At 40.2% G+C, this 22,568-nt stretch overlaps 1 protein-coding gene across 1 annotated transcript in view; it reads left to right on the top strand.

Annotated features, from left to right (window-relative positions):
* Window positions 1-22,568, top strand: part of SGCD (sarcoglycan delta) — a 712,416-nt gene that overhangs the window by 107,930 nt on the left and 581,918 nt on the right. The window contains exons 2-3 of the mRNA XM_089527864.1: window positions 15,441-15,506; window positions 17,340-17,565. The gene's annotated coding sequence lies outside the window, so the exon portion shown is untranslated. The remainder of the gene's footprint in view (window positions 1-15,440; window positions 15,507-17,339; window positions 17,566-22,568) is intronic.

The following is a 22,568-nucleotide window of genomic DNA, read 5'->3' as shown; positions in this document are numbered from 1 at the left end:
GTTTTGAACTGTGGTTGTTATTTTTATTTATTTCCCACTCTTCCCCAGAAAATCAGCATACAAAGTGACTTACAAATTAAAAGAATAGTATAATTAAAAGTATACAAAAGTGATTAATTGAAATGGAATTAAACTACTACAATATTAAAAGATCACTCAATAAAAGAATAAAATGCAATCAAAAAAATAAAATTGCTTAAACAGTGCATATTAATAAGTGAAAAATACTAAAATACATTAAAACAATAATAAATAAAACAATATACAGTGGGTCCTTCTTATACGTGGATTTATCATGCGTGGATTTGAGCATCCGCGGATGGCAAACACATATTGTCCCCAATGACACGCGCTCCACCATTGGAGACAAAAGTCCCTCTCCTCCCCTCCTCTTTCCCTCCCTCCTTCCTTCGTTCCCTCTCTGCTTACCTTTTGCTGCCGCTGCCGTGGAAGAGCCAGGTGGCAATGTTGGAGGCCTTGAAGGCCTCTGGTGCTGCTACCCAACATCTTCCTCAAAGCCTATGCAGCGGGAAATGCCGGGTAGTGGTGTTGGAGGCCAAGAGGCTTCTCAGCTGCGACACAGCCCTTACACCCGGTGTACCCGCCCCTTTCCCCGGTGTATCGGGGCCTCAGTGGCCAGAACGGCAGCCGCTGAGGCCCCAATCTGCCGCTTTTCAGGCTGCAGGGAAGCGGCAAAACGCCGCTTCCCCGCAGCCTGAAAAGGGGTGTCCCTGGGGCTTCAAGCCCCAAGGACACCCCGCAGCGTCAGGGAGGAGGAGAAAGGGGCCGCTTGGCCCCTTTCTCCTTTGGTCCGCTGGGCGCAGCCGTGTGAAGGCTGCGCCCAGTGGACCAAACCAGGAAGGAGCTCCGAAATGGGGCTCCTTCCTGCTCTGCGCTAAGGGCGCACTAAGCGCCCTGGCGCAGAGCGAGGACATCACATCCGCGCTGCCCCATATAGAGGTGGCACGGTCGTGACGTCCTCATGGTGGCGGCCCTGTGGAACAGCCGCCGCCATTTTGTGCGTGTGGAGCGCGCAGTAGGGTTAGGGGGGTGCGAAAGCACCGCCCCTTTCTAATCCTAGTGCGTGCTCTGCACGCACAAAATGGCCCGTTTGTAACAGGCCAATGTCTCCTCCCTCACAAGGAGCAGGGCTCACCCATTCCAATCAGGGGTTGGACAATTCCTTTTGAAATTTGCTGTTCTTAAAGTTTTATTGTTTTACTCCGTCAGTGCAGTGCAGTTGTCCTTTTAATTCTAAGATGTCTTTTCAACTGTCAAAATGGCAAATTGTCATTATCCCTGTCATGATGTTGTCCTTGGTCAACATTGGTAACTGAAATCGAAAGCCTAAGTTCTACCACCAGCTTTAACTACAGTAGGCCCATTGAATAAATGAAATTTGCCTAACTGTTAACTTACCATTCAGCAGCTGATTTAATGAATCTACTGTAGTTGAGACTAGCAATTGGATTTAGGCCAAAGTCTACCCTGAAATTAATGTGTAAATAATTTTAGGTTGAGGCTGTGGAGGGTTTGTTGATATTTTTCTCCTAACTAGTCAGAATATTATTGCTTCCGGCTTGAATCATATTTCCTTCTGTATCTCCTGTTCATACAATAACATCCCCTCATACCCTTTTTTTATTTGATCTTTTTTATTCATTGAAACTTTTAGATTTCATTGCTTCTAATAAAATCAAATATTTTTGAGGGCTGCTATCAAAGGTCATTTGTGAAGTGAAGAAAAAGAGTAATATTATGTGGCAGAGATTAGGAAACTCTGATATTTCTATTATGTTTGCTAACTTTCCCTAAAAGGCTGAAATATTGCTTTATCTCACTTGTTTGCTTGATACCTATTGGTCCTTTGCAGAAAGAAAGAGAAGAAAAGGGGGAAATTGTATGCACACTTGGATTGTTATAAAATGTTTTTAGCCTTTCAGTCTTTTGGTCAGGTTCCCTAACTTGCTTGACATTTTAAGAATGAAAGCTGTTGGGACTTGGGACTCTAGCATCAGAAGAAAACAGAAATGGTCAGGATTTGTTCAGCATCCCATTTCAGAGAGTGCACTGTTGTATGTTCTAGCAATTGTCATGAAAGAGACCAAGTCAAAGTAGGGATCCTACAGATTTACAGGATAATTTAAATGGGGTTTCATGATGGAACATTTGCTACACTTATGGAGAAAATGAAACATAATAAGCCGTGCCGTCTTATCTTCTTGAAAGAAAAGATTTAACTACCCTCCCTTAATTTCATCACTGTAAGGTTTGTGTTCTGCTCAGTGGATAGCCACCAGCAACATAATGTAGATTCATAGCACTACCATTGTTGTCCTTAAATCTCCTTAACAAATCCAGCCATGATATTTTCTGTGGCCTCCAGTAATCAGATTTGCATGCAAATACCCACTGTTAGATGCATGATGTTGCTTGGCTCACTAAATTCAGATTTTATGCTAATGGTGACACTGCATTTCAGTGTTTCAGACTAGACCTGAAAAATTTTAGTTCAAAAATATTCAGTAGAAAAGGGAAGGCAAAGTGCAAATCATAGGGCACAACTTGTCTCACAAAGGTATGCTTCTGGCTAAGTGGCAGGATTTATTTATTTGTTTGTTTCATCTACAATAGATCTACTAAGAGTAGTTTCAGGCTAAGATATTACTGAGTGTTTTCTGCAACCTATCTAATCATGGTTAATGAACTCTATTTTCCTTCTTTAAAGAAACAAATCCTTTGCCCATCTGCCTACGATCCTACAGAATTGACTAGAACTTACTTCTGAATATTGATCTTTCACCATTGCGTAAAAGTTATAAAATTAGTCTGGTGATCTGGCAAATAAGATGAAATTATTTTGGTAGTTGCAAATATTTGATATAATAGATATCAATCCAAGGTGAGGTAAGAAATTAACAAAAAGGTAATTTCATATTTTTAAAAATGGGCCAGGATCCAGTAGCTGACCTCTGCAGGTAACGGTGGAGTCTAGAGGGCTGGGAAACTTTCCAGAGATGTTTTTGAGAAGTTGTGGAGGGCTTCAGTGTGAGAGGGAATAAAAGAACAAAAAAATTGTAGAAGAAAGTTGGGTTTAGCCTATCCATTTCCTAACTGAAAGGAGCTTAACTTTAACTTCGAGGAAGTAGCTGAATAATGGTGGAAAACATATATTACTGGGGAAAATTCACAACTTTAGATGAATTACAGTTGCTGGAAGTCTTTCTCAAGTGTGGACTATTTTCCATCTTCTAAGATAATGAAACTGGCTTTTGATTCATGTATTGTACTTAGTGAGAGCCAAGTGCAATGGTGTCGTGGTTTGAATGTTGCGGTAGAAGGGAGGAAGACTAGAGTTTAATCCTCACTCAGCCATGGAAACTCACAGGGTGACATTCGGTAAGTTGTGTTCTCACAGCCTCAGAGGAGGTCAATGGCAAATCCCCTATGAACAAATCTTGCCAAGAAAACCTCATGATAGTGTCTCCTTAGGATTGTCATAAGCCAGAATCAACCTGAAGGAACATAACAACAACAACAACAACAAAATTTATTTGTCAGGGACTGAAATGTCAGAATTTGGCTTCAGATATTCTGCTTTGGCACACCTTCCAGTTAACAACCACTGTGCCCCTGCCTGTTATAACACATGCTTTGCTTACATTACTGTCATGCTCATTACATGTGGATGCCTTTGCAAACTCACCAGATAGATTATTGTGTTCAAAAGATGGCAGCTTGGCATTTGTCTAGTGTAGGATTGTCTGAAAAATCTTCAATGGCTCTCTGTTTTTGCAAACTTAGTTCAAAATACATGATACGGTTTCGGACCAGGAGGTCTCATCAATCATTATCCTATGATATCCTGCTGAAGCGTGTGTATGTATGCTCCAAACTGATATTTGATTGGAACAATGGTGGAGTTTTTCTCAGTTCCCACATCCAAACTTTGGACCTTCCTGATGAGTGAGACTAATTTTGCCTATTCTTGGTCTCTGGATGCAGAATTAAGATTTTCTTTGCTATGCTGAATTTCCTTGCTTACCATAATTTATAACATGACCATACCGACACTTACTGTGCTTTTTGCTGCTGATGTTTTTGTGGATTTTTTTAAAGTTTTGCTGGCTGAGTATTCATCGTTTTTTCTGTCTTTGCTAGTTGCCTTGAACTGTTATCAGGAGAAGCAGGATAGAAATATTTTAAAATAAATGAATGAATAAAAGCATGAAATGGCTGTGCTTAAAGATGATATAAATCATATAGATGTTCAGGTTCAACAAGAGCCTGATATTTTCACATTTGTTGAAAGATTTCTTTCTTGGTGTTACACCATAAATGTATATTGATGTGATGCCCTTATTTTGTTTACAAAATTGTCACCCTGGCAACCTTATAAAACTTGTTTATAAAAGTCACATAAGCTGACACCCATTAAAAAAAATCCCCTCAACCTGACTAAGTGACATGTTTCTTCTGCAAACATGTGCTTATGTCAAGGTTAGAGGAGAGAGGGTATAGGAGAGGTAACCGTAGGCTATGCAGCAGCCGAACCACGTATATTGTTCCCAACATATTTTCAGGCATCCTGTTCTTTGTTGTGCTGAATCAGCTTGTGCTGAAAAAGCATAGTAATCTTTTTCTGAAATATGTTCTGAAATAAGGTATGGTCTGGATGGTGACCTTGCTGAAGCTAAAGAGATTTCTGTCTGGTCACTGCCTAGATTGGAGATTGTGTAAACTTTATTGAACTCAATTTTGGAAGAAAGACAGTTTTTAAAGGTATGTTAAAGAAAATAAACAGATATTTAGGTATCAAAATAATATTTCTGTGGCTTAATGGAAATCATTGAAAGTGTATTTAATGATAGCAACTAGGACTGACAGACAATGGGTCCTCATACCTGTCAACTTACCTTTCACCTCCCTGGGTTTTGTTAGGCAGGAAATAGTCAGAGGTGGGTTTGCCAGTTACTTCCACTGCAATATAACCTCAAGCACCTGGTATTCATTGGCAGTCTCCCATCCAAGTACTAATCATGATATGTCCAAAGTTTGTCAGTCTGAATTTATGGTAAATAAATAAGATATATTTCAACACGGTATTTTAATAATATGAGCAGTTTAATATGTGTTTTAATATTTATAATTTATTGTTCTTTATGGGTAGTCTCCTTGCATCCCAGCTATGGGAGAAAGGCAAGACATACATTTAACAGCAAACAAACAAAAGCAAAGTTCCTATATCTTGTCTAACCAACTTTTTTTTTGCATGGCTCTTTTTCAGTGTGCCACAATTTTTGACTTGGAATGTAATGAATATTTCTCTATTTTGTAATCCTTGATGGAAAGGGGGTTTAACAATTCCACCCCCCCCCCCGCCCAAAAATGTAGATGTGGCATGATTTTCCTCAATGAAGAACATTTTCTGCACAAAATTAATCTATAATGTAACAATTAGGGGTGTTTTTGCATGTACACGTGTGCACAAGTGCGCGCACACACAATTTCCTGTGTGGGAAATATGCAGACAACAGGATTTGCCATACAGGGAACATGGGGAAGTAAGTCCTACCCTGCTAATTGAAAAATTCCAATTTTGGTAGATACAGAAAATAATTTGAAGCTCTGGATGAACAAGTTTTGTCCATCTTTCCAGGGTTCTCTGCATAATAAATTCTGGGACCATACCCAGAATTCTGAATATATAGATGCACTTTGGAATCCATGCCATTTCAGTGAGTTGCAGCTACTATGAAGTACTTCTGCAGTTCTCACACACTCTTCCAACATGAAATGGTCATCTTGGATTGCTGCCTGAAGTGATGAGACATAGAGGGGCAGGGGAAGAAGGAGCTAAAAACAGGCATAGGCCAGGTACAGCAAGGAAATAAAGAATTAAGACTGAGAGCCTAAAGTGGCCTTTGTGGAGGTAAAACGAACTGACATACAGTAGCACTATAGTGGCACAATATCTGATGGCTATGAGAAGTATGGGTTTTTGCAAGGGTATCACAAAGTCAGGTGTCTAGTGGCTTAAACTGAGTAAGCTACTGAAAATTGTCACCTTAATTGGAAATGAATTTATAGCAATGATCAGCTGCTTGGCTCCCTTAATCTTGCATTATGCTCCTTGTAAATCAAGCTGCTCAAGGATCCCAGAGTTAACATCCTTCCTGTGTTTTGCTATAGAGATGGAATTAAATAAAGTACTTTGAGTTAAGAAATGGCAACACTGCTGCACATTAGCACTGCAGCATCTGCTATAAGGTGTTGATTTCCCCTAAATTAGCACAGCACAGGCTGTCGTCCTGACACTTCCATCTTGATGTGGCCAAGGCAGAATCAATAGAGTTCATGTGGCAGCAGTGGCAGCTTGCTGAAATGCACACAATCTCTGTTTACAGATACAAAAAGAGAGAATGTTATCTAGATTTGGCAAGGCTACACAAATGTCATTATTTTGGCAGATTGCAAGTGTTACTTTAATTGGTATTAACAGGGCAATTGAAAATGGGTATAACACAGTTATAGAGAAGATGGGGCAACAGGGAATGGGGTAATCATAGCAATTAATTTTTGCTGTAAAGGTGCAAGGGTGATTGACAGAAGGGGAGGGCTTTTTCTAAAGCACCAGAGAACATCCTGTACCACAGGTGGGTATAGTTGTCTAAAAATGATTTTTTCCCAAATGAATTTAACTCCTTGCAGCTGGATTATGAAATACAGATTTTGAAGGCATTTTACTCATCACATAGCCATCCAGCTGAATATGCAGCGTAAACTGCATCTCTTTTGAACCTGACATTTGAGCTGATTCTCCTTTTGAACCAAAAGGATTTTGGATACAGAATGTGACAGCTGAGCCAGCAGATTTCCTTAAACTTAGACTCATAGTCCCAAAGCCACATGATTACCTTTGTTTCATCAAGGCAGTTTTATGTAGTTTCTGTGCACGCTGTATTTTGGATATGCATCTAGCTGCTCATCCCATTGAAACCATGCAGTATATCTTTCTGCACATATTGTTTCTGATCCTGTGGCACAGGAATGAAATTGCTGCTTCTGCATATAGATCATCTTGGCTGGATTGGATAAGGAAAACAAGAGTAGAGAAAAAAAAATGAAGAAGAGGAATAAGGCCTTTGTTCTGACCATTTTCTTCTATCTCTGTGGATTTTTTTTTTAAATTGCAGCTAGTTTGGCTTCTCAATGAATTAATATGCAGCCTTCTGCCCCCTGAATTTTTCAAAGTTTTAATGAAAGATAAGTTGGAATTTTAAAAAGCATATACTATCCAAAGGTGAAGGTGGATAAATCAATCTGCTTCATGGGAGTATTCAGTATATGATTGGTATATCACAGGCTTTGGCTAGTCAAGTGCTGCTAATTTAAGATCTGGTTCCATTCACTGTTGAGCTCACACACCTGCTGTCAAGCTGCCCTAAAGTGTTTCTGGCAGGCAGGAGCTGAAAAGGCATAAGTACAAACAGCTGATGCTAAATTATGAAAAGCTGGATATTTACCAAAGGAAAAAACACATCAGCAATCTGCCATCACAAACAGGATTATATATTTTTATTTCAACTAGTGTTTGTGAGAATGCCAGTACTTGCATCTTGCAGAAATATACAGTGAGAATTGAGTCTCACCATGGATTAACAGGTTTTCTGCATCTCTGAAAATGAAAGATCTGTTTGCACTTTCCATTCTAGAGACAGCAGCTTCTGCTGTTGTTAATGATGACCTGGTTTCAAAGAGGAGAACATCAGGTGGAACTGCACATGGAAATGGGGGGAGGGGGGATTGTGTAGGTTCCCCCCCCCCTTCTTCTTCTTTTAACTGAACAATAAGGGAATGGGACCCAGAAGAGCAAGACCGTGAACGGATATACTGCAATGGGAAAAGGCTATGACCTCATATTGTAGTACCAACTACATCCTTTGGAACTAATCTAAGTGCTGATTTACCAAGTTCCAACTGACTTGGAAGATCTCTTCTATTTGACATTGATAATTGGACCTATGCCTGTGTGTTGGGTTCAAGTGTGAGTTTAGTGGAGTTATATTGGAACTGGAGAAAGGGGACAGAGGCTTGAAACAGACAGGCCAAAAGGACCACCATCAGGCTGCATTGGGGGCATGGTGTTTACAGGACACATGCCCCAGATGTGAACAGAAGGCATGCTGAGCACACCCCAACCCAGAAAAGCCAGGCCAAAAAGGAGCAGGGGGAAAAAGCTCCTTTTTGGCAGCTGGTTTAGGGCTACAGTACCCCAGATGTGTGCAGTTGCCACAGACCTGCAGTGATCAGGGTGAGAGTGGCGTCTGGCTGCTCCTTTTGCCCCATCTCCTTGAGGCCAGAGTGAGAATTTTTATTGGAAGAGATTATTACATGAGTCTAAAAACTGGAATTTAAGAAGACTAGATGAATCTATGGCGGGTTACAGACTGCTGAAAAGCAACGGTCTGGCTCCGCCTCCGCTTGCAGCGTCCGGGAGCCGCAGCCTTTAAACTGTGCGGCTCCCGGACGCTGCAGAGAAGGAGCATGGAAATCGCACTCCTTCTCAGGCCCTGGAAGAGATGCCACGAGGCGCTAGTCGCGCACTTGCGGCGTCATTTCTGGGGTGCAATGTGTGGACGCAGCGCGTCCGCTACATCAAGATGGCGGCGGCCATGTGGAATGGCTGCCGCCATTTTGTGCGCGTGGAGCACGTACTAGGGTTAGGGGGTGTGGAAGCACCACCCCTTCCTAACCCTAGTACGTGCTCGTCGCGTACTATATGGCGGTTTGTAACCCGCCTATGGCTTAACATTATCAGATGATACCATGGCTGAGCTATAGCTGGTCTGACCTCCTTCCATGACTATCACAAACTTTTTCATTGATGGTCTTTCCCCATCAATTGCTGCCAATATCACTGCTGTAGCATTAGATTTGTGTGCATTAACGTCAGGGATGAAATCCTGGCATTGGGCAGTCATCATCATAGAACCATCGAGTTGGAATGTGGAGTCAGTTTCCTCCTCTCCTTCACTCCCCACTCCTCCATTCCCAAGCAGCCATTTTTGTTATGTTTTTCTCCCTCCGCACCTAAATCACATTACCATAATGTGTAAAAAAAGAGATAAAATAAATAAAAACAAGAACAATGAAAGACATGCCGGTAAAGCAATAGGACAGGGAGGCAGGGTTAAGTATCATGTTGGGAAAGAATCTTGGACCAGCAATGGCAGCTACACTGACTGCAGATACACATGATAGCCACTACTCCTAAGCACACATGTTTGCATTTTCTTTCATTAATATGATCCTAATGACAATGTGGGCTCATGTGATAATCTCCTGAGTCACCTGAAACTTCTTGGTCTGTTAGGATGGCTATGTGAAAAGCAGTACCTGCAGCCTTCACCTGGAAAAGAATTCCCAATTCCACAAAACTATTAAAGGTGTAGATGCTATATCTTTTTTTTTTTATCTCACTACCCTATTCACAAACACCACTATTCTTCTCTGAAGAACAAATTGAGGGGGAAATCCCTATCCCACACCAATATATTTCTAGTTTAAATTGTGTCTACTTTTTTCACATTATTCTTGGCAGTATGAGATGCCCCCTTCATATTTCATCCCACTGTGGAGAAAGGTGGGATAAAAATCCTGAAAATAAAAATAAATAAAATAAAATAAAGGGCACTTCGATCTATCTCAAGAACTGTTTGTTATACAATTGCAGCTAGGGTCCACTGATGAATGCTATTATGTTCATCCAAGTAAGAGCATGGAATTTCATTTATCCTGTGTAATAATACTTGGTTAAAACATCAAACGTGAAACAGTATATATCATTAATCAATTTCTTTATCTCATTTCTTTTTTAACTAAGGAGAAGCCTTGCCCAAACGTGTGTCTTTCAGCTGTAATGAACCATCCTCAACCAGCATGGCCAGGGATAGCTGGGCTCCTGAAAACTAATCTATAGTAACAGGCATTGTGGAAATATAGTCTTCCTTTACAAATAAGTCTGATCAAAGATGATAATTTAGAATTAGAGCTGCAAACTCAATGTTTAAAAGTTTATCCCTTCATCATTATTGTAGTTCCTATATTGTACCAATATGCCTCCTCCCTGATCTTTTGAGATTTATCCATTGAGTTAACTCATCCTGTTTCTATAACTCTCCATGCCTCTGTCATCTTTGGTGGTAAAAAAGAGATGCTGTAGTTGTTGGAGATGGGGTGGAGTCTTTTGTCTACTTGAAAAGTCAGTGCCTAAAATGCTGAACACTATTGTTTCTGTTTGGTGGAAAGTGGAGAATAAGAGAAGATGATGAATAGGTGGGCACAGAAGGAAGATGGCTGACTGCAGAATTATTATTATTATTATTATTATTATTATTAACCTTTATTTATGACGCACTGTAAATTTACACAGCGCTGTACATGCAATCATTTAGTTAGACGGTTCCCTGCCCTCGGGCTTACAATCTAAAAAGACATGACACAGAAGGAGAAGGGAGTGGTGGAGGAAAAGGGTAAGAGGTCCAGCAGTTCCTCTCTACCTCCAAGGCCTGGACCAAGGCAGATGGACTGGAGAGAGGACTTGGCTTCATAATGGATGGTTAATCATTTTCCATGGAAAATACATACTCTCAAGTAGGATAATGCATATACAGTACATAGCAATACAGGAAATGGTTTGATAAACAGGCACCAAAAGAACATCAAATAGTAAGCGACAATTATGCAATGCCTGGGAAGGCTTCTCTGAACAGGATGGTTTTCAACTCCGTTTTGAAGCTGGTTAAAGAAGTGATGGCTCTTGCTTGTGGGGGAAGAAGGTTCCAGAGGTGAGGGGCAGCAAGTGAAAAGGGGCGAATTTGGGATGGGGCAGAGGAAATCCTGGGCTGAGACAGCAGACCTTGACTACCAGAACAGAGGGCCCTGGTGGGAAGGTGAGGAGAAAGAAGGTCTGATAAGTAAGGAGGGGCCAGTCCATGGAGGGCTTTAAATGTCGACAGCAGGAGCTTATACTGAATGCAGAAAGGGAGGGGGAGCCAGTGAAGGGATGCCAACACAGGAGAGATGTGGTCAGAGTGGTGGGTGGAAGTGATAATGCGTGCAGCTGAATGCTGAACAGAGATTAAAAGACGGAGGTGAGAAAGAGGAAGCCCAGCCAGGAGGACGTTGTGAGATCACTAGGGCATGGACCAGGATCTTGGCAGTAGAGGCGGAGAGATATGGTCGGATTTTGGCAATATTGTACAAAAAGAATCTACAAGCCTTGGCTGTGGTCTGGATCTGAGGGATACACAACAGAGAAGAGTCAAAGATAAAACCAAGACTGCGGGCTTGCTGGACTGGTTGAATAGAAATGTTGTCCACAGGGACAGAAAAGGAGAGTTGAAGGGTGGGCTTAGGAGGAAAGACAAGAAGCTCTGTCTTGGACATGTTGAGCTTCAAACGCCAACATCCACTGCGAGACAGCTGTGAGACATGATGAAACTTGCTGTTCAAGGCTTGGAGAAAGGTCAGGGGCGGAAAGATACAGCTGGGTGTCATCAGCATACAGATGGTAGGAAAAGCCAAAAGAGCTAATGAGTTTTCCTAAGGACAGTGTGTAGAGAGAAAACAGAAGGGGACCCAGAACAGAGCCCCGGGGAACTCCTACAGATAAAGGAACAGGAGAAGAAGTCTGGCCCCCTGCAACTACTGCAAAAGATCTGCCAGACAAGTAAGATCTAAACCAGTCGAGAACAGAGTCTGAGAACCCAAGGTCAGAAAGTATATCAACTAGAAGACAGTGATCAACAGTGTCAAAGGCAGCAGACAAATCAAGAAAGATGAGCACAGAGTAAAGGCCATTAGCCTTGGCCTGTAAAAGGTCATTCGAAATCTTAGTGAGAGCTGTCTCTGTAGAATGCCTTGGGCGGAAAGCAGACTGAAAGGGATCGAGGATGGAGTTGGCTTCAAGAAACTCAAGACAGCGAGAATAAACAACCCGTTCCAAAACCTTAGAAAGAAAGGGAAGAAGAGAAATTGGACGATAGCTAGACAAAAAGGAGGGGTCAAGAGAAGGTTTTTTCAGAATTGGGGAAATGAGAGCATGTTTGAAGTCTGAAGGGAAGGAGCCTGGAGAGAGAGAGAGAGAGAGAGAGAGAAGATATGGAGAAGCGAGGGCAGAAAGGAGGGAGCTATAGAGATTAGAAGACGAGTAGGAATTGGATCAAGAGAACAGGTTGCAGGTTTGGAAGAGTTCAGAAGTGTAGAGAGTTCATCCAAAGAGGCAGGAGAAAACACAGAAAATTTGTTAGGCGAGGGCGATAGAAGATTAAGAGCAGAAGAAGAATCGGGGGGGGGGGGACTATCTCAGAGTGAATAGTGGAAATCTTTGAGATGAAATGATTAGCAAAGTCATTAGGAGAGAATGATGAAGAGACAGGAGGAGAGGGAGGTTTAAGCAAAGTATTGAAGGTGGAGAACAAATGCTGTGGGCGCCTCTCATTGGCGGAGATCAATGAATTGTAATAATTCTGTTTTGCCATAGAGAGGGCGCGTGAGAAGGAAGAAAGAACAAATTTGAAATGGATAAAATCAGCCCACTCTTTGGACTTTCTCCAAAGACGTTCGGCCGCTCTAGAGCAGGACTGGAGAAATTTAATGTTGGGGGTAAGCCAGGGCTGAGGTCTAGTCTTAGAGGAAGAAGTGTGTAAAGAGACAGGGGCAAAATGGTCAAGAGTTGAGGAAAGAGTGGAGTTAAATAAAGACATAGCTGAATCAGCAGAATCCCCGAGATTTAGGGAAGAGAGAGATGAAACCAGGGTCAGACCAAGATGGTTAGAGTCAACAGATTGAAGATCACGAAAATGGCGTTGAATAGTATGGCAAGAAGGAGGAGTATAAGTAAGAGCCAAGGAGATTAAATGATGATCAGGTAGTGGAATGTCAAGTGCCAGGTAGTCAGAAATGGTGCAGTTGCAGCAAGAACTAGTTCAAGACAGTGACCAAGAGAATGAGTTGAAGAGTTGGAAAGTGGTTGGAGGCCAAAAGAAGCTAGCAGAGAGTTAAAGCTAGATGTTGTAGGGTTATTGGAATCGTCAACGTGGATATTGAAGTCACCTAGGATCAAAGTGGGGACTGAATCTGAAAGGAAGAATGTCAGCCATGATTCAAAGTCTGAGAGGAACTGGGTGGCAGAGCCAGGAGGGCGATAAATAACTGCGACCCGGAGCTGTAGAGGAGAAAAGAGTCTAATAGGATGAAACTCAAAAGAAGAGAAATGATAGCTGGGGGGAAAAGATAGAACTTGAAACTGGCAGGAGTTAGATAGCAAGATACCAACCCCTCCTCCTCGACCCTCAGGGCGGCTTGGGTGGGTGAAGGAGAGACCACCAAAAGAAAGGGCAGCGGAGGTAGCAATATCATGGGCTGGGAGCCAGGTTTCGGTGAGAGTGAGGAGGTTAAAGGATTTAGAGAGAAAAAGGTCATGAATTGCTGTTGCTTTAGGGGCAGCAGAGCGGCAGTTCCAGAGGGAATTATTGCCATCTGTACTGTGGTCAGTTTTAGCAGGACAGATGTAATCAACCATGTATGTTTGGCTGCCCACAACTGAGAATAAATGGTTACCTAAAAATATACTTTCCTCTTTTCTTACAAAAAAACCCCTCCAAAAACAAAAAAGTATCTAGAAGTGACCAAAGCAACTCTAACAAGGTTTTTATTTTAAAATATCCTCTCTTTCTCTTTCTCTCTCTCTCTCTCCCTCTTTCCCCCTCTCTCCTTCCTTCCCTCTTCCCCTTCTCTCCATTTGTGTGTGCATGCTAATACTAATGTATACATGATGTATAGCTAATAGTAGATGATCAAACATATAATATTGTCATATATTACATAGGTATAACTTAGTGTAATGTTGGAAACAGTTTGTTCATTTTTGAGAAGAATAGTGTTTCAGATTCAAAAGTTCATCTGAAAGAAAATAAGGAGAACAGTCTCTTTTCATTTTTGCTTAAAGTTTTATGAATATAGAAATGGATTAGCTGCTAAGAAATCTGATAATTAGTCTATGGAAATGTCTTGGAATCCCCAAACATGTAGTTATTTACAGTTAAGCATTGAATTGTTAGGGTAAAGGGTAAAAATTCTTAGCACGTTTCTGCTATGAACTTTATAATTGAGCCTTCTTGATATGTGCCACTAAAAGATTGTAGTGATGCCTGATTTCTTCTAAACACACTTTTTCCAAAGTATATGAATGATCAATGACTTGGTATCTTTGCCATAGTTATTTATGTAGGCTAAAACTCTTTGTTGTGTAAGTGAACTTAATATTGTGCATGCACTGCTAAACGCTCATCTCATATTACCAAAAAGTGCATGCATCATAAGTCATCTTACACTGAAAATCTATATGATATATCCGGATGACAAAAAGCAATACCGTTAAAATCAAAATGTGACAATTGGAAAACATTTACACACAGCTTTTGAATAAAGTTGCTAAATATAAATCATTAACTTGTTTCTCCAAAAGCTGCTTGGAAACTTCTCTCTCTCCTGTCAATCAGCATACAGCTTTTATTGGCTGGCTCTGAAGAATCTGTTCAATTTGGTTTCCTTGTATAATCTCTACACGAACCTTTGGGCTCTGTCTGTGGAATACAGATTTTGCCTGTAATAAAATGTGAGAAAATCAGGTGTGTGTTTTGGAGGGGGTCTTTAAGTGACCAACAGTGGTGGGACCTAATTACTAAGCATCCAGAAAGGTACAAGTAAATGTAGTTTCAACTACCTAACATTGCTGCATTACATCACGTAAATCAAATTCATTTTTCTTATCCATCTAATGTTACTACTTTAGCCATGGCTTTCACACCACCATTATTTGTTGTTAATATAAAATGACTTGACTGAAGCCATCTAATGAGTATTTGGGAGAGGTTATGGTCTGGATCCCTGGGGGAGTTCACCTCAGGGACTTTTGGTGGCTGGGGAAGGAAGTTTTAGCACCTCAGTTCCTTTATATTCTGGAATGAGACCCAGATTTAGCACATCTCCTGACAAGGAAATTGTTGGCTAGTTTTGGAGTTATAGTCACAGCATGATAAAACTCATTTCAAGAGTAGGACTTTTATTTGAGTGAATAAATAAATACACAAAGCAGTGTCCAGTAAAGCCAAAGCACAACACTATAGTTTTTTGTAAGTTTTTCAGGCTAAGCGGCCATCTTGTGGAAGAGTTTATTCCTGACATTTCACCGGCAGCTGTGGCTAGCATCTTCTGTGTGCTGGTGAAATGCCAGGAATAAACTCTTCCAGAACACGGCCACATAGCTCAAAACTCATTAAAAAACTGTGGATGCTGGCCATAAAGCCTTTGACTTCACAACACTGTTCAGACTTTTTTGTTACTGATGAAATAATTATATTCTCTTTTTAAAGATTAAACAGAGAGATGCCGTCTACCTGAGTTGAGATATCTGCAAGACTGGATGACAAGTGTCCCGGGTAGGTGAAATGTTCAAATCTTGATCTTTTATGTTATGAATCAAGTGCTTGTTACCTTTCATCATCTGTTGCTGATTAGTACACCACGAGAGTTCATCCAGTGGTGAGGTTAATAGAAAGCATCCCCACCCCGCAAACTACTTTTGAACAAACATGTTTTGTTTTTCCTTTCATTTCTTTTTAATTCCTGATTTTAATATTTATTTTAGAAATTCCTGGTTATTCCTGGAATTTACTTTTTCTAGTTTCCATTTTCAAACTCGTAGTTGGGACCACAACAAATTTTTACCTTAAGGCACTGCTGTCCTGGAAAAGGTTCTTTTTATCAGCCACAGCCAGCTGCATGTCATTTTCTAAGATACGGCAATCTAGACTTTTGATTCCCTCTCCCCACTCCCACCCATGGTCACTTAGCATTCTGTGGGCTACTGAAAATTCCCAGTCTGACTTGGACTGATTTGTCCCCATCATAGCTGAGGAACTCTTCCCCTAAATACCTTTTCTGCTTCTTTGAACCCTGGTATTTTTATAATCACACTGGTACCTTCCTTGTACTTGGATGGTGGTCTTTTAGCTGCATACAAATTTGCATCTGGGCACTAGGTTGGCTCTTGGTTTAACATATACTGAATTTATTTAACCTGATCAAAGTGAATGAAGGCTTTTACAGTGTCTTCTATGTTATGAAACTATTAATGAAACATTATCTGGGGGGGGGGGGGAGGCATTTGCCCTCTAGATGTTTTCTGCTGCAAATCCGAAAGCCAGCATGGAAAATAGTAAGAAATCATGAGAGAAGTAGCCCAAATTATCTTGAGAACCCAAGGCTTTGCATCCTGCATTCTAGAGGATATATGTCTTATATATTATTTAAAGCACACATCTTTAAGTAGCCTGTAGTCCATGAACATAGTAGTTTGATTTGGATAATTTATTCCTTGAAAGAAACAGTAGTGCTACAGTCTGCTTTATATTTTGCATGTAGTGATTCTGTTTGATTTGTACCTCAGATATACTTTATTTGAGAATAGTTAGCAATATTTTTACAAATAGATTTTGTGTGTTCAGTATCATGGCCACAGAGATATCAATATCTGAACAGTCCTGCAGAAAAATTTTGGTACATTTTCAAGTGTTCAAAATCAAGAGGGGAAAAAAAGGAATGCATCTTAAAATGAATTCTTGTAGGTTTGGTGCAAACATATAAGTAATTGCATCTTCTCCACTGAATGTTAGAGATCATGTTGGAGTTAGTGGACAGGACTGCAAAGTAGTGACCCAATAACTTTGACAATCCTTCAGTCTCTTACCTAGAGGTGCTTATTACACTTCAGTGGTATTAGTTCCTGAGTCAGCTTCTTTATACCTGAAATCCAGCAGTACTATTTATACCATCATTTGCTTCCCTTTCTTCTCTTCATCCTCCTCCACCAGCATCATTAGTAGGTTTTTTAAATAGAAAAAATAACCAGGAAATTGTAATTGCAGAAATGATGCTATTATAGCACCACCCTGACTTTTTGCCCATATTGGAAAGCTGAACATACCATGCCATGTCCATCATTTTTTCTATGCTTCTCTCCCCACCCCCATCAACGTTTGCTTCTGCTTTTGTATATTGCTCTTTAATGTATTGGGTATTAATTCTTTATTTACTTTTTAATTTTTTTCTGGCATCAAAGGTTTCTCTGGGCATTAATCCTTAACAGGATTACATTAAAATTAATAAAACAGTTATTTATAATAAGGTAAAAATATGCCAGGGAATGTAGAACAAATGTGTAGCAATTCTCTTGGAAAGTCCTGATGTCCTTGTGGGTTATCTCCACTTAGGCAATCCTGCAGCTGTCACCAAATGTAGGATTTTGAAACCTTTATCCTGCCAACTTTGGGATTTACCACTTGAGTACCATGTCTGTGAGGGTTCCTCTCAAGCAATTCCACCACTGTAGCCAAATTTAGGATTTCTGCCCTTCAACCCACCAAATGTGAAGACTCACAGTGCTCACTGAAATAACCAGGCATGAAGGCTTTCCCTGCTCCTCATCTCTGCCACAATGTAAGTACATCCTCTTGTCACCTGTGTGGCACTCACTAGGGGAACCATCAAAGTACCTAGAAGGATTTATGCAACTTTTGCCTCAATAGACACCACACATCTGTATTCAGTGCTACCTCCACAAACTTCTTTACAGAAGTTAAATATGTCAAAGCAGATTGAATATTTATTACATTTTAAACACACACACCATCTTTCACCCTCCTCTCAAGCTAACTGAGACCAATCATACCAAATGTGCATCCAAAACTCTCTTCTCTCACTCTAATACTTGTCTTATTCAAAATCTGTTTAACTGACCTCCTCTCAAACTGAATTCACAACTGTCATTCAACAACTATTATTCACAACCTTATACAGATCTCCTCAAAAACACCGGCAATCACCATTCACACAACATTCATTTCTCTCTCTCCTCCCAACAGCTCTTCATCTTATAGTATAATATACAATCAATAAAACAAGCATATTTTCATATACAAATCTGTGACATCTCAGTGCTTCTAGCCCAATCTCCAGGTATAGTTGGGGTTTTCTCTGCTGGAGATCCACAGGGAATCCCAAAGGGAAGAGCAATGAACCACATCCCCATTGCAGTCACTATACTCCCAAAATCACAACCAAGAGAAATGAGACATTTGCATTCAAAGGTTTACTAAACCACAGCAGATTGGGAGTCATTAACAGATTATTTCAAGGACGGTAAGATTCAATTTCCAAATGCCGTATTTCCCATCACCATGTATGGATGTGAGATCTGAACAGTGAAGAAGGCTGACAGAAGGAGAATCAACTCATATGAGATGTGGTACTGGAAAAGAGTGCTGAAGACAGCCCAAAAGAACAACAGATGAGTCCTAGAAGAGATGAAACCTGAACTATCAGTGGAAGGAAGGATTACTAAATTGGGACTGTCATACTTTGGACACATCATGAGAAGGCACGACTCATTAAAAAAGACAACAATGCTTGGAAAAGTAGAAGACAGGAGAAAAATAAGTAAACCACATACCAGATATATAGATTCAGTAAATGAGACTAAGGCCATGAGCCTGAAGGAACTATGCAGAGTGGCTGAAAACAGGGATGTCTTGGAGGTGTTTCATCCACAAGGTCACCATGAGTCAAAGTTGACTTGAATGTAGTTAACAACAACAACAACAGAGGATGGGATGGAAAAGTAGTGCTGGCATTTAGCAGAGCCCAGTGGAAGCTTTCTTTAAATGAGCAGAAAGGGCTCAGAGAGGGAAGTCCTTTAATTCACTTTCCTCCCTTTGGTCCCTAAGATAACTCATTTGCCTGATGGAGATTTCATAGGGTGTATCTACACTACAGAATTAAAGCAGTTTGATATCACTTTAATTGTCATGACTCTACCTTACAGAATCCTAGGATGTGTAGTTTGGGAGGTATTCAGCCTGGTCTGTCAGAGAGCGCTGGTGCCCTCACCAACTAGAAATCCTTGGATAATATAGGATAGCATCATGGTGGTTAAAGTGGTGTCAAATTGCTTTATTTCCATAGTGTGGATATTCCCATAGTCTCTTTAGATTTATAGAAGTGCTACACCAGTTCTTTGCCACTCTCATAATAACTCACTATGGGTCTGTGTCCCCCTGTGTGTGTGAGAGAGAGGGGGGAGTGTAGGGTGTTCAGATTTCAAAGATGCATGCACATAATATTATTTCATCAACCTCCCCTCCAATAAGTCCTTAAAATCAAGGGTGGGAATCAGGGGGCCCTTGAGATCTTGCTGACCTGCAGTTCCCAGCAGTCCTCAGTAATAGCTATACTGACTCTGCTGGGAGAGGTGGTCTAATAATAAGTATAGGTCATCATGATTTCCACTCCCTGTCTAACACAGTATTTTTAAACTCCTTGATTAAAAAAAGAAGCTTTTGGAGGATTTGGTTGTGAGAGTAGATTAAATGGAAATTTGGGGTAAATTCCTGCTTGTGGATCTCGGGCAGATTCACAACTTTCTTTTATCTTTCTTTTGTGTCATTTGTGCTACCACAGTTTGAACTCACTGGAACTAAAGAGCACTTTGGGCTGTTCTGAAGTGGAACAGAACAGAAAAATGTGCAGAAATTTAGATGCTCATGCTGCATTTATATCATCCTCTTCTAAAAACAAGCAAACAAAAAAACCTACCGAAATAAAACTGCTTCCTACACTCTGTAACCATGTATCCTAGTATCTGTATCAGGTTTGCTTTAGGAAAATCAATTTCCAGGGAAAAGATAAATAATTCATGAACAGTCTCACTTGTTGCTGTATTCTATTATCACTGTGCCTCTTTGGAAGAAGAATAGTGGCCTAGATGGACCATTGATCCGACCTTTATAAAACTCTACTTTTTGTTCAAAGCTCAGCTGAAATCATAACTTGAGAGTCTTGAGCTTATACCCATAAATAAATAATGCATAGTAGTTCTTATAAACACGCATTAAATGGGTCTTAAACATAGTACAGTTCTGGAAAGGATACTATCTCACTCTACTCTGAGGACATGAAATCCTCTTCAGTCATCACTGCTGTCAGCCTCCAGTATTAATTTGACTTGGCTTTAGCACTGAATCTTCTTACCTTTTTATTTTTCTTTTTAAAAGAGTGAATGTCAGAGTGAAACTGTGTGAAGAAACTTTATGTCACTGAAATACAGGATAGACGTGAGACAAAAAATATCAAAAAAACTCTTAAGCATTAAATGCATAAGTTTCATTTTGGTTGCAGTGTGGATTAGATGCTCATCAAGGCATTATATGCATCGCTCTAGCTTCCTTTTGGAGCTTTTGGTGCAGTGTCTTTCACTCCTGAAGAAGCTGCTGTTCAGTTGAAAAATCTAGCTGACCTCTTTGAAGTAAAAGCTAGTGCTGGGTGGGGTGGGGGGGAATCAAGTGAAGCTCAGGCTGTACATGCAGTACCCATTTTCACAAGCAACTTACTTTTTTGGTCTCTGTGAATAATTGTTGGGACTATTTCAATAGCTGGTGAACAAATTCAATCTGTTAGTTTCAAGGTCCAAACGGCAAAAATTGTAGTCTGGCAGTTAACAACTATCTGAGTTTCAAATGCCTATCTATGATCTGGCCAGCCAGTTGGACCTTTTTTCTGTTTCCAAGGTTTCCTCAATTTCAGTGGCCCTCACCTCACCTTCTGGCACTGTGAATGACACAAATGTCTCTTGAGTATTCAGTTCTACTGCTTAAAGATCTTTAACTGGATATGATCCATTGACTTTGAGCTACAGCACCTTTTGCCGTTTCAATTTGTAGCCACTGTCATCTAAGCTAAGGTATGATAAATATCCAATATTTACTTCTAAGCTCAAGGTTGGCCCTCCATTTCCACCGATTCTTCATCCATTGATTCAACCATCCAAGGGTTGAAAATATCCCTCCCCCAAACAAAAAAAATCACAAAAGCAAACTTTGATTTTTGCCATTTTACATACTGTGCCATTGTATATAATGGGACTTGAGCATCCATGGAGTTTAGTATCCACAGCAGGTTTGGAACCAAATCCTAGTGGATACCAAAGGCCCACTCTACCTTTATTGGATCTCTAAAATATCACCAAAAAGAGTAGGTTTTTGAATGTTCCAGAACACTTTACCATGTTTATTTCTACTTTCAAATAAAGTAATGGTTTGGTTATTCACAGACTAACCAGATCACAGACAAGTCACAGTTCCAAATTATATTTGCACACAGCTGCATCAATAGCTTTCAGTTTCAAAATACAACCTTGCTCAGTTGCACAGGAAGTTTCCCCTGCAGCCATTTCCATTTTTAAAATTCCATCCCATAAAGCAAATAGTCTTGTGTGCTGAATATTTTACACTTCAGTGGAATCCACAGGAAGAGGTGGACATTAAGCTTAACCATAACTTCTCTTTAAGCCATTGTGACAATTCAAAGTAATAGCTCAATTGGACTCCCCTGTGGTTTCTTTGTTCATAAGAACTTTACCAATAGTACCAGCAACAGACATGGAAAATTGTGTCAAGCATTGAATGACATATAATATTAGCTTTGGAAGCAATACTGAACATCAGTACAAGAGCAGTGATTTTCTTTAATGTGTCATATTTTAAGATGCCATGAATATAAATAAGATCAAAACCCAAGATCTTCAGGTGCAGCTAATATAACAACAACAATTCACTAAGTGGGACACTTTTGATATCAAAGAAACCACCATCTCTTCATTTAAATCCCTTTAAAAATTCACTTGAGAGAAAGCTTGTAAATGCTGAGTCAGTATTTAGACTGCAAAAATAAGTAAACTACTCAGAATAAAATCAGTTTGTGTACAGCAATGAATTAATGCAACATTACCCAAAGAATTGGACTGTTTAATGTTCCCAGATGTTCTTTTATCTATATTTAGTATTTACTGTATTTCTTTGAATGTTGCTTTATTTGTATGCTTCATTTCATCTTTTGCTATTTTACAATAAAATCAAATTAAAACCATAAAAACAATTATGGCAATATCAACAAGAAAGCTGTAAAACAGACAGAATAGATAAAGCATAAAATAGATGTGAAATCTGTTAACAGAAGCACATGCTCACTGTCCTAAATGAGGTAACAATCTAAAACTGACAAGTTTGTCTCTGAATGAAATTCCACAGGCCAGGAGCTACCACTGAAAAGGCACAGCTGGTAGTAGATAATATCATCGTTTCCTTCCATTTATTAAAGCAAATAAAGACTAGAAAAATTACTAGGCCAACATACAGTAAAGCAATGCTTTATAAATAAATATAAGTACCTTGTGCTCAGCAGTTCTCAAATGGACCCTTTCTAGAGAGCAGGCCTTAAGATGTTTTTCACATGAAGTGTGCTGACCATATATTGAATGGCAGCATGGACCTCGTTGGCTGCATCCCAATATGTGCAGTGCTGTGTTCCATTCCCCCGAGGCTCACACAAGCATGGACCTCCAAAAATAGGTTCAGAGCTCTCTATGCATAGGATTCCACTACACAGAG

The sequence above is a fragment of the Sceloporus occidentalis genome, unplaced genomic scaffold (assembly GCF_023333645.1).
Source record: "Sceloporus occidentalis isolate IW3139 unplaced genomic scaffold, rSceOcc1.0.p SCAF_1, whole genome shotgun sequence".
Lineage (NCBI taxonomy): Eukaryota > Metazoa > Chordata > Lepidosauria > Squamata > Phrynosomatidae > Sceloporus > Sceloporus occidentalis.
Note: the sequence above shows the minus strand (reverse complement) of the source record. Positions and strands in the feature narration are given on the sequence as shown.